The sequence below is a fragment of the Podarcis tiliguerta genome (assembly GCF_965153285.1).
Source record: "Podarcis tiliguerta genome assembly, chromosome: 18".
Taxonomy (NCBI): Eukaryota; Metazoa; Chordata; class Lepidosauria; order Squamata; family Lacertidae; genus Podarcis; species Podarcis tiliguerta.
This window is the reverse complement of record NC_139551.1, coordinates 9213574-9224463: the sequence shown is the minus strand read 5'-3', so window position 1 is coordinate 9224463 and position 10890 is coordinate 9213574. Positions and strand designations below refer to the sequence as shown.

At 46.5% G+C, this 10890-nt stretch overlaps 1 protein-coding gene across 1 annotated transcript in view; it reads left to right on the top strand.

Moving 5' to 3' along the window:
• The first annotated feature begins 3783 nt into the window (after window positions 1–3783).
• Window positions 3784–10890, top strand: part of UHRF1 (ubiquitin like with PHD and ring finger domains 1) — a 38275-nt gene continuing 31168 nt past the window's right edge. The window contains exon 1 of the mRNA XM_083421485.1: window positions 3784–4083. The gene's annotated coding sequence lies outside the window, so the exon portion shown is untranslated. The remainder of the gene's footprint in view (window positions 4084–10890) is intronic.

Below are 10890 nucleotides of genomic sequence, written 5' to 3'. Positions count from 1 at the left end.
TTGTTATTGGTATGAGCTTTTGTGTGCATGCACACTTCTTCAGATACTGATTTCCTTCATTCTGAAGGAAATCAGCCCTGAGTGCTGACTGGAAGGACAGATCCTGAAGCTGAGGCTCCAAGACTTTGGCCACCTCATGAGAAGAGAAGACTCCCTGGAAAAGACCCTGATGCTGGGAAAGATGGAGGGCACAAGGAGAAGGGGGCGACAGAGGACGAGATGGTGGGACAGTGTTCTTGAAGCGACCAGCATGAGTTTGACCAAACTGCGGGAGGCAGTGGAAGACAGGTGTGCCCGGCGTGCTCTGGTCCAGGGGGTCACAAAGAGGCGGACACGACTAAACGACTAAAGAATAACACGTACCTCTGGCGAGGGACAGGGTTTTAAGGCCCTATTAGATTCAGCAGGGATTACGTTCAGGTAAGTGCAGTTAGGCCTGCAGCCTTTGTGACCCAAGTTTGGGTCCTTTTTAGGTTCAGGATGTCACTGCTTTCCACCCCCCCCACACACAATATTTGAAAAGGTCAGCTTTGTACTTAAACACAAATTGGCAGGAAACGTCATTGTCTGTGTCTTTATTAATTTACTTAAAGAACAAGAAACTGGTGGTTGCTTTAACTTTTTGATATGTGGTGATTTGAATCATGAGGATGAATTAGAAGAACTTAGGAGTCTTGAATGAGTCTTGCTTTGGAATTGAGGACTCCATTAGACTTTCTTCTGCCTTTTCATTCATTTTGTTTTGTTTTAAGGGCTTGCTAGAGATAATGTGTAAGCATGGTGTCCGCTCGCTCCCTAAAAAACGGTCAAGCGGTCAACAACTTTGGCAAACCTTTCCTAAAAAAGGTCGACAACTCTGGGAAACAGTGGGGGGGGGGGGCGCTGGAGAGATCTGTGCACCACAGCCCTGGATATGCTTAAGATGGCCCTGGCGAACACAATGGTTTGACTTAACCCCCAGAGGCGGACTCCATTGTCTATTGATGGATGCCAACATTGGGCTACCTTTCTGACCTGCCAAATACTTCCACCCCATGCTTCCGAAGCACACCTGAGGTGCATAGCTCCCCCGCAAAGAACCTTGGGAAGTCTGTTAAAGGTGCTTGGGATTGTGGTGTTGCTGGGGGTAAACTATAATTTCCAGGATTCTTAACACAGTAGAAATGTGTTTTAAATATATAGCTTGGGTGTGACATTTCTGGGATTTTAAGGTTTTGTTCCTCTGTGACAGGACATGAGACAGGAACCTCATACTCAGGACACCGCAGTTCTATATAATAAATCTCCAGTAGACCACACGGGTGGCAATGTGGTCTAAACCACTGAGCCTCTTGGGCTTGCTGATCAGAAGGTTGGAGGTTCGAATCCTCGCGACGGGGTGAGCTCCTGTTGCTTGGTCTCTGCTCCTGCCAACCTAGCAGTTCGAAAGCACGTCAAAGTGCAAGTAGATAAATAGGTACCGCTCTGGCGGGAAGGTAAACGGCGTTTCCGTGTGCTGCTCTGGTTCGCCAGAAGCGGCTTAGTCATGCTGGTCACATGACCCGGAAGCTGTACACCAGCTCCCTCGGCCAATAAAGCGAGATGAGCGCCGCAACCCCAGAGTCGGCCACAACTGGACCTAATGGTCAGGGGTCCCTTTACCTTTACCTTTAGAAATCCATCATCTTATTTATCTTTTTTGTCCAACAAATTGTTCCAGTATTTCCAGTGTGACAACAAAGAAAACCAAAGAGCCTCACAGTGCCTTTTAAGAGACTTGTTATTTATCAGTGGTAATTAAATATTTGACAAATGGTGGTTATTGCTGAGATGATTATATTAACCCCTGTAGTGATGTGCGCAGGCTTTTAACACTTAATTTTACACTGGCCTTTGTTATAAGAAGTAAATGTGTTCTGATGCAAGCCTTTGCAGGCTAAAGGACCCAAGATGCATGAAAAGTTTCACCAGATGCATGAAAAGTTAACAAACTGCCAGGAATGAAGGGGGAGATAAGAATGCTAATTGGCAATGAATGCAAAAAGCACAGTCCACGACAATTAAATTAGGGCTTAAACTTTTACAAAATCAGCACAGAGGCTCCTCATAAATGCAATTGTGCTGATAACAACAATCAGCATTGCTGAGTAAATTTAATAATAATAAAAGATTTAAGACTTTCAGTAATGCCTTTGCCTCTCTTCAAAATCCTGAATGAATACAATTGGGATATGTTTGACTCTTTCAGCAGTTTCACTCTTTGATATGATTATGGTAGTCAAGATAACATTGGAAGGATAATACTGGAAGACCAAAAGGCCTCTATGCAAATTAAATGATGGGATTTAGCCTTTTTGAGCAAGTCAGCATGCTTAATTAGGGTGTAGCAAGGCAGTCTGAAGTCTATATTTTTGACATAAAGCAGAACATTTAAAAACTTTGCTGGCATGCTAGACAAAACAATATATTTAGAAATATTTTCCCATTGTGGTTGTATTAGGGTGCATTGAATTTTCCAGCTTTCAAATTCCAAAAAATGCTGGCCACATGACCTGAAAGCTGTCTGCAGACAAATGCCGGCTCCCTCGGCCTATAGAGCGAGATGAGCGTGCAACCCCAGAGTCGTCCGCGACTGGACCTAATGGTCAGGGGTACCTTTACTTTTAATCCCCATGTTAAAGGTAAATGGACCCCTGACTGTTAGGTCCAGTCGCAAATGATTCTGGGGTTGCAGCACTCATCTCGCTTTACTGGTCGAGGGAGCCGGCGTCCAGCTTCCGGGTCATGTGGTCAGCAGGACTAAGCCGCTTCTGGCAAACCAGAGCAGTGCACGGAAACGCCGTTTACCTTCCCGCCGGAGCGGTACCTATTTATCTACTTGCACTTTGACGTGCTTTTGAACTGCTAGGTTGGAAAGGCTACCTGTCTGGCACTCAGGTATCAGGATGCCAGGGATTATCACTCAGGCAGAGGGGCTGCTGGGTAGCTGAGCTCACATGTCTATATGAATTTCTGAAGTTTTTCCAGTGAGCCAGTACTTACGATACATTTATCAGTGAATTCTTATGTTTGGTATCGTGCAACAGAGGCCCTTTGAATAGATAGGGAGAAACTGTGACGAAGTGTTTTGTGGGGACAAATCACAAAAGTCAAAAAAGTGATTGTGCTGATTTTGGTAGTGGGCTGCATGTGCATCTACTGGAGGGGCAACCCCCCCCCAACCTATACATAAATTCCTGCAACAATAATGTGTTTGCATGCCACACATTCTAAACATAGTTCTTCCCCAAAGAATCCCGGGAACGGAACTACAATTCCCAGCACCCTTAATAATACGATTTCAAATATTATTTGGGAGAAGACTTCTGCTTTAAATGGGTGGTGTTTGCACAGTCCCAGAAAACGCAAATTTGATATATTTATTGTTGCAAACTAAATTAACTCTTGCAGATCCCTACTCAAAAGCAACTGCCATTGAACTGAACACCGCTTACGCCCAGGTAAATGCGTAGAGGGTTTGCAACCTCAAGAGGCGAAAGCAAAACAGTTGCCAGAGCTGGGATGATCGAGTCAAGCTGAGCGTTTCAAGTGATCTCTTGATCAGTCGAATCCTGAGCTATTCTTCGTCGCGCATGCGCGCTCAACCCTTCGATCGGCAGGCCGGAATGGCAAATGAGCCGGGATGAAGCCACGCCCACTTCCTCCCAGTTCCCGCCACCGCCGACCAATCAGGAGGCTCCGAACGGCCCACCGCAACTTTCCCCGCCAAACTCTAAAGACTGGAGGCGTAAAAAAGGAGCATTTTGCGCGGGCTGCGCCAGTTGCGGGTGACCTTTCGCTTCCAGCTTTTTTATAGACCCTCACATATATATATATACATATAAAATATATATCATATAATATGCATAATATTGCCACGTGAGATCTATACCTGGATCAAACGGAAGCATTTCGGATTGAGTAATAGTTTTATTTTTTTTATTAATTTTTCCACCGGAGGAAGGAAAAAAGGCGCGCTTTCCCCGTCTTCGGATTTGCAAAGAAGCAGAGCTGAGAGACAGAGCGAGCAGTTTTATTTTTAAAATCAACAAGTAAACCAGGTGAGTGTCCTTTTTAAGGCAGAAATCCGCAAAGCAATTGTATTTCAGCAGTGGAGCGTGTGGTGGATCTCGAGGCGATCTGTTGTCTAGCATTGCAGGAGAGGTTTGCGGGGTGGGTCGGCTGCCAGCGGGGTGGGGGTGCTGCAATAGCGGGAATATAGCGGGAAAATATGTTGCAATTTTCTGTTAACTTTAATATACTCCTAATATACTGTTCGTTGTTTAAGCAGAGTCTATATTCTGCCCTTCCAAGTCTTCTCAGTTAAGCCAGATGGACTTAACTCCCAGATCGTTGTAGGGCAAGGGCTGCAGCGGTGGGTGGCTGGCCACACATTTTTTAAAAACGGCCACACGCGTTCATGAAACATACCCTGGAGTAGGAGCATTCATTGCAATGAATGGGAAGGGGGGGGGGAAACACTTAGTGTGCGGACTTCCACGTCATCCCTGTGGCGTGGTGCAGAGCGAAAGCCTCTGCATGCAGGCATGGCCAAACTTGGCCCTCCAGCTGTTTGGGGACTACAACTCCCATCATCCCTAGCTAACAGGACCAGTGGTCAGGGATGATGGGAATTGTAGTCCCCAAACAGCTGGAGGGCCAAGTTTGCCCATGCCTTCGGGAAAGGAGGTCCCAATTAGGTTTACTGGGGTTTGCTCCCATGTAGCATAGTTTCTGTAGTATTATTAATGTGGGGTAATGGCCAAGGTCAAGGGACACGGGTGGCGCTGTGGGTTAAACCACAGAGCCTAGGGCTTGCCGATCAGAAGGTCGGCGGTTCGAATCCCCACAATGGGGTGAGCTCCCGTTGCTCTGTCCCTGCTCCTGCCAACCTAGCAGTTTGAAAGTATGTCAAAGTGCAAGTAGATAAATAGGTACCACTCCGGCGGGAAGGTAAACGGCATTTCCGTGCGCTGCTCTGGTTTGCCAGAAGCGGCTTAGTCATGCTGGCCACATGACCCGGAAGCTGTATGCCGGCTCCCTCGACCAGTAAAGCGAGATGAGCGCCGCAAACCCAGAGTCGGCCACGACTGGACCTAATGGTCAGGGGTCCCTTTACCTTTACCTTTAATGGCCAATGTTAGCCACACTGAGAGTAGATCCATTGATTTCAATGGATCCATGGGTAGCGGGGCAGCTGCCCCCCTTAAATCAAATATATAAAAAGAACTCACTGACCAATTGTGTGGCAGATAACTCAGTTTTGCCCTCCCGGACATAGAGCCTGCCCCCGCTCCCAAATAGATCCTGGCCCCGCCCATGAACGGATCCACTCTTGAGTGGCTAAAGTTGGATCCCCCCCCCCCCGAGTCCTTGGAAGAAAGCTTGCTAGAAATCCCACTGAAATTGACATGGTCAAGGTTTGCTTTGCTCCACCTCAGATCTAACACAGGCTTACTCAACCTCAGCCCTCCAGATGTTTTTGGCCTACAACTCCCATCACCCCTAGCTAGCAGGACCAGTGGTCAAGAATTATGGGATTTGCAGTTTCAAAACATCTGGAGGGCTGAGGTTGGGGGAGCCTGTTTTAGCAGAAACAAACGGCTTCTGGGCGTATGATTGTTGCCAGCCTTTTGCACAACAGTCAGTCTTGCTCCCCCTTAAAAATTCAGAGTTTTTGAGAAGTACATTTCATTGGGTTAAATGGGACGTTTTCCTAAGAAAACGGGTGCATTGGTTAGTAAGGGCGATTAAATTCAATTGGATTTCCTTCTGCTTAGGCATGCAAAGGATTGTATATTGAGAAGTCGATGAGCTTGCCTAACTTACGTCCATTTGCTTCAATGGGTTCCCGGCTGGATGCGGCTTGTCTTTTTTTAATATATTATATCTTTGGCTAAATGGGGAGAGTTGCACTCAGAATCAATTCCATATGAAGAATATCTCCAGGAAATGAAAATAAATACAGTGCGGCTGAGAAAATCAGCTATAATGAATTTAAAAAGGAGGAATCGAAAGTTAAAATAAGCTTTGCATACATAAGGTTTCAGGTTCGGGTCCCAAGAGCTAGATACCGTATTTTTCGCTCTATAAGACGCACCAGACCACAAGACACACCTAGTTTTTGGAGGAGGAAAACAAGAAAAAAAATATTCTGAATCCCAGCAGCCAGAACAGCAAGAGGGATCGCTGCGCAGTGAAAGCAGCAATCCCTCTTGCTGTTCTGGCTTCTGGGATAGCTGCGCAGCCTGCATTCGCTCCATAAGACGCACACACATTTCCCCTTACTTTTTAGGAGGGGAAAAGTGAGTCTTATAGAGCAAAAAAGACGGTAGGTCTGTCTTTTCCTGTGGTCCCTTTTGATGCTGCTTCCCCATTTAACTCCCTGGGGGCTTTCTCTTGCAAAGGCATGTGCAGGATTGTGCTGTTGTTGAGAGAGAAGCTTTTGTGGACTGCATTAGACAAAGGTTTCGGGGGGGTGTGGTGTTGGGCCAAAAATGCGCCGTCGAGCTTCAGTTGCACAAATGCCTGCCAAGGCACCTTGCTCTATCTTCTGTCCTCCTCGCTTCTGGTTTCTGTGTTAGGGAAACCCTTTGGGCAGGCATAGGCAAACTCGGCCCTCCAGATGTTTTGGGACTGCAACTCCCATTGATGGACCTGTTCCATATCTGCTATTGGGTCCCCGGAGCACAGATTCACACAAAGTGGCAACCAACCTTATGCAGGATTCAACAGGATTTATTTGAAATGCATATGCAGGACAAAGGTACAGAGCGATAAGCTCGCAGTCTGCACACCCTAGTCAGGGTGCACCCACTTTTTAATTTTTTTTAATAATAATATTTATTAATTTTCCACAAACACAAAAATTAGAACAACAATAGAATCAAATACAACAAAATAAAAAAAGAGAAAAAAGGGGGGGGGGAAAGACCCGAGTATGCATAAAAAAAGAACAGAGAAAAACCCACACCCTCCCTCCACCCCTTCCACCAACACACACACACACACACACACAAAAAGAAAAAAGAGCCAAAAATAAAAACATTCAAAAAAATGCAAATTCTATTTTTCAATAACTTATTTCCTCGGCCTCCTCCCACCTCCTTTTTTGTATTCCAGGTTATTAATCAGGTCAGCAAATTCTTTCCATCTTTCACTGCCTACTCACTTATTTACCTTAATCCATTTATACCTTATTCTCTCGTCAGCATCACAATTTAAGTAAGCACCTAAAAAAAAAAAAAATTCACTAGATAAGAAGAAAAAAGAAAAGAAATGATAGACTATACAAAAAAACAGAGAGTGAGACTTTACATTCTTATCCAGTCAGGCTCTAACATTCCATGTTTCCCCTTTTGAAGGTTCACACTTCTTAATTTACTCGTTCTTTGTTTGTCTGCCTGCTACGGCCTTGCCCGTCTTGTAACAGCATGCTGGAATTTCTATTTCTGTGGCCCTTCGCCATCATCCCTGACCACTGGTCCTGTTAGCTAGGGATGATGGGAGTTGAAGTCTGCCTATGCCTGCCTTTGAGTTAGGGCCAAGATCCCAGGAGGTTGAATGCCAGCCCTCTATGTCCCTGTTTCTGGCTCTTCCCCAAGTCAACTCCTTTTCCAGGCAGTTCCATGTCCTTTTGTCTGGCTGGGATGTGCTCTGATCATGCCTTTTGTCTTGCCATGATGGGGAGACATAGGGGTGTGCTTGTGCAAACCACTTGCCTTTTTTGTGCTCTCTGCTATACAAAACAAGGCTCACATCTGTGGCGCTCTGCCCTCTTTAGCTCCCGTCCGCCACTTGCATGCAGTAGGCTTTCCCAGAGGGAATGTGCCCCTTCTGTTGATACAAGGCTCCCTAAAGCATGGTTTGAACTAAGGCAGGCATAAGCAAGGGACGCGGGTGGCGCTGTGGGTTAAAGCCTCAGCGCCTAGGGCTTGCTGATCGAAAGGTCGGCGGTTCGAATCCCTGCGGCGGGGTGCGCTCCCGTTGTTCGGTCCCAGTGCCTGCCAACCTAGCAGTTTGAAAGCACCCCCGGGGGCAAGTAGATAAATAGGGACCGCTTACTAGCGGGAAGGTAAACGGCGTTCCGTGTGCGGCTCTGGTTCGCCAGAGCAGCTTTGTCACGCTGGCCACGTGACCCGGAAGTGTCTTCGGACAGCGCTGGCCCCCGGCCTCTTGATTTAACTGTAAAGTGAGCTCATCTCACTTTACTTTAACTACAAGAAAGAAGATTCCACCTAAACATTAGGAAGAACTTCCTGACAGTAAGAGCTGTTCGACAGTGGAATTTGCTGCCAAGGAGTGTGGTGGAGTCTCCTTCTTTGGAGGTCTTTAAGCAGAGGCTTGACAACCATATGTCAGGAGTGCTCTGATGGTGTTTCCTGCTTGGCAGGGGGTTGGACTCGATGGCCCTTGTGGTCTCTTCCAACTCTATGATTCTATGATTCTATGATTCTATGATTCTATGAGTGAGATGGGCGCACAACCCTAGAGTCTGTCAAGACTGGCCCGTACAGGCAGGGGTACCTTTACCTTTACCTAGGCATAAGCAAACTCTGGCCCTCCAGATGTTTGAGACTACAATTCCCATCATCCGTGACCACTGGTCCTGTTAGCTTGGGATGATGGGAATTGTAGTCCCAAGCATCTGGAGGGCTGGAGTTTGCCTATGTCTGAACTAAGGGGTGGGAGTCAGTCCAACTCTGACTAGAACCCATTCCAAAACACAAACAGTGAAACCCCCCAGCCGGCTGATACATTGGGTGTACAATATTCAATAATAACATATTCAAATCAACCATATGTACACTTCTACAGTGGTACCTCGGGTTACATACGCTTCAGGTTACAGACTCTGCTAACCCAGAAATCGTGCCTCGGGTTAAGAACTTTGCTTCAGGATGAGAACAGAAATTGTGCTCTGGCGGCGCGGCGGCAGCAGGAGGCCCCATTAGCTAAAGTGGTGCTTCAGGTTAAGAACAGTTTCAGGTTAAGTACGGACCTCTGGAACAAATTAAGTTCTTAACCTGAGGTACCACTGTATATACCTTAACACTCCTCCTTCCACAAGGTTTATTTAACTTTTAACATTTTAATTGCCCCAAACCTACTCAAATCATTCAATATCTTCTCAAACCAATCCTCCTCTTTCACACTGACCTTAAACGCTTCCATTCCATGTATCTTCACAGTTCAGTATTCTAAAATTATAATATTCATTTTTTTCCTCCATTGGTTCAGCCCTAGCTCTTACCCATTGGAGTTAACTTAGCTCTATTTTCTTTTGGTGGGTCTGTTCTGAGCAGGGCATAATTGAATACAACCCATTGAATACCCCCAGGCTGAGGGTGGCTTTTGAAAGGAATATGAGTATTCAAAGAATTTTTGAGCTGGCAGGGACACTAAGGGTCATCTAGTCCAACCCCATGCAATGGATGAGGGGGAAACAGCAGGAAAGGGCTGTTTGCACTCATGGGTTGCTCTTGAGTTTCTCAGGACACAGCTGCAGTTGGTGAACATCTTAGAATCCTTTTGCTGCAGGGGCAAGGAGCTTGTGGTCCTCCGGGCATTGCTAAGCTGCAAACTCCCATCCTCAACCCCAACTTCTGGAGACAGCGGTCCCCACACCTGGCCCACTTGGAAGGGATGTTGTGAAGATAAAATGGGAGCCCCTTGGAGGGAATGGCAAGAGGCCAAACCTTTTTCAGCCCAGGTTGCCATCGAAATGGTGCGAGCAATGCCGCTTGTGTGGTTGCTTTTTGCAGGAAAGTGAGACAGGGATTTCTAAAGTGTTACGGCAAAATCTGGGTGCGAGGCTGCTCTGCCACCCAGCTCGTCGGACTAAGTCCGTGGGTCCCTGCGGAGGAAAATGAGTTCAGCCAGAGAGGAGCAAACTGCAGAAGATCCATGTTTATTGCGCAATAAGGTTCAAGGCGAGATTGAACAGCGAGAAATGGGTGACATGAACTTTTGAAACTTCCTCCATATCCCAGAATACAGTGCAAAATACATCCCAGTTACATCATGAATACATTAAGAAGAGGTTGGGTTACACAGATTACATCATGAATACATTAAGAAGAGGTTGGGTTACACAGGATTAAGATATGGAGGAGGGAGGGGGGAATATGCAGAGCTGGAGATATGCGCAGATAAGCACATCCTGAGTACCGGTGATGAGAAGACAATGGTCCATGTATGCATAGTCTGCCACCTGGCATTGCCCAGAGGAAAGGCTTGGCAGAGTGATTTGACAGGATTAGGGTCTTAACACCTTGCTTGAGGGATTATGGAGGACAGGGGAGGTGTCATGGAGTTCTAGAGAAATTGAGCAAATTGGCACGTTGATTTTCTATGAATTTTATAGATTTTAGTCCCTTTTGTCATTGACAATTGGAAATAAATGGATATATTGTAGCGAAGAAGGAGGTGAAGAAGACATGCCCCCCCCCCCTTCCGTATCAAAAGCTTATTTTTTTGTTTTGCTCATGGAGCAATCAGGCCTGTCCCTATTTATAGACAGCAGCACTTTGGTGGGGCTTGCAGACAAACTGATGCTTTGTGGTTTTCCTACTGCAGGCTGTAACAGGAGGAAGTGCAATTAAGCAGCTTCTGGAAGATGAAGGCGGCAAGCTTGCAAATCTGCTTCAGCCTTCGCCGCCATGCTGGCTGGGGGCTCATGGGAGTTGTAGTCCAACCAGGAGGTTGGCAGAGGCTGATCTTGTTGTTCCAGAAGTGGAGAGGGTGTTCTCCTCCACAGCTCCAGCTTTTGACCTTTGCAGGAATATCTTGGGGGGTATTTTGTTACGGTTAAAGGTAAAGGGACCCCTGACAGTTAAGTCCAGTTGTGAACGACTCTGGGGTTGCAGCGCT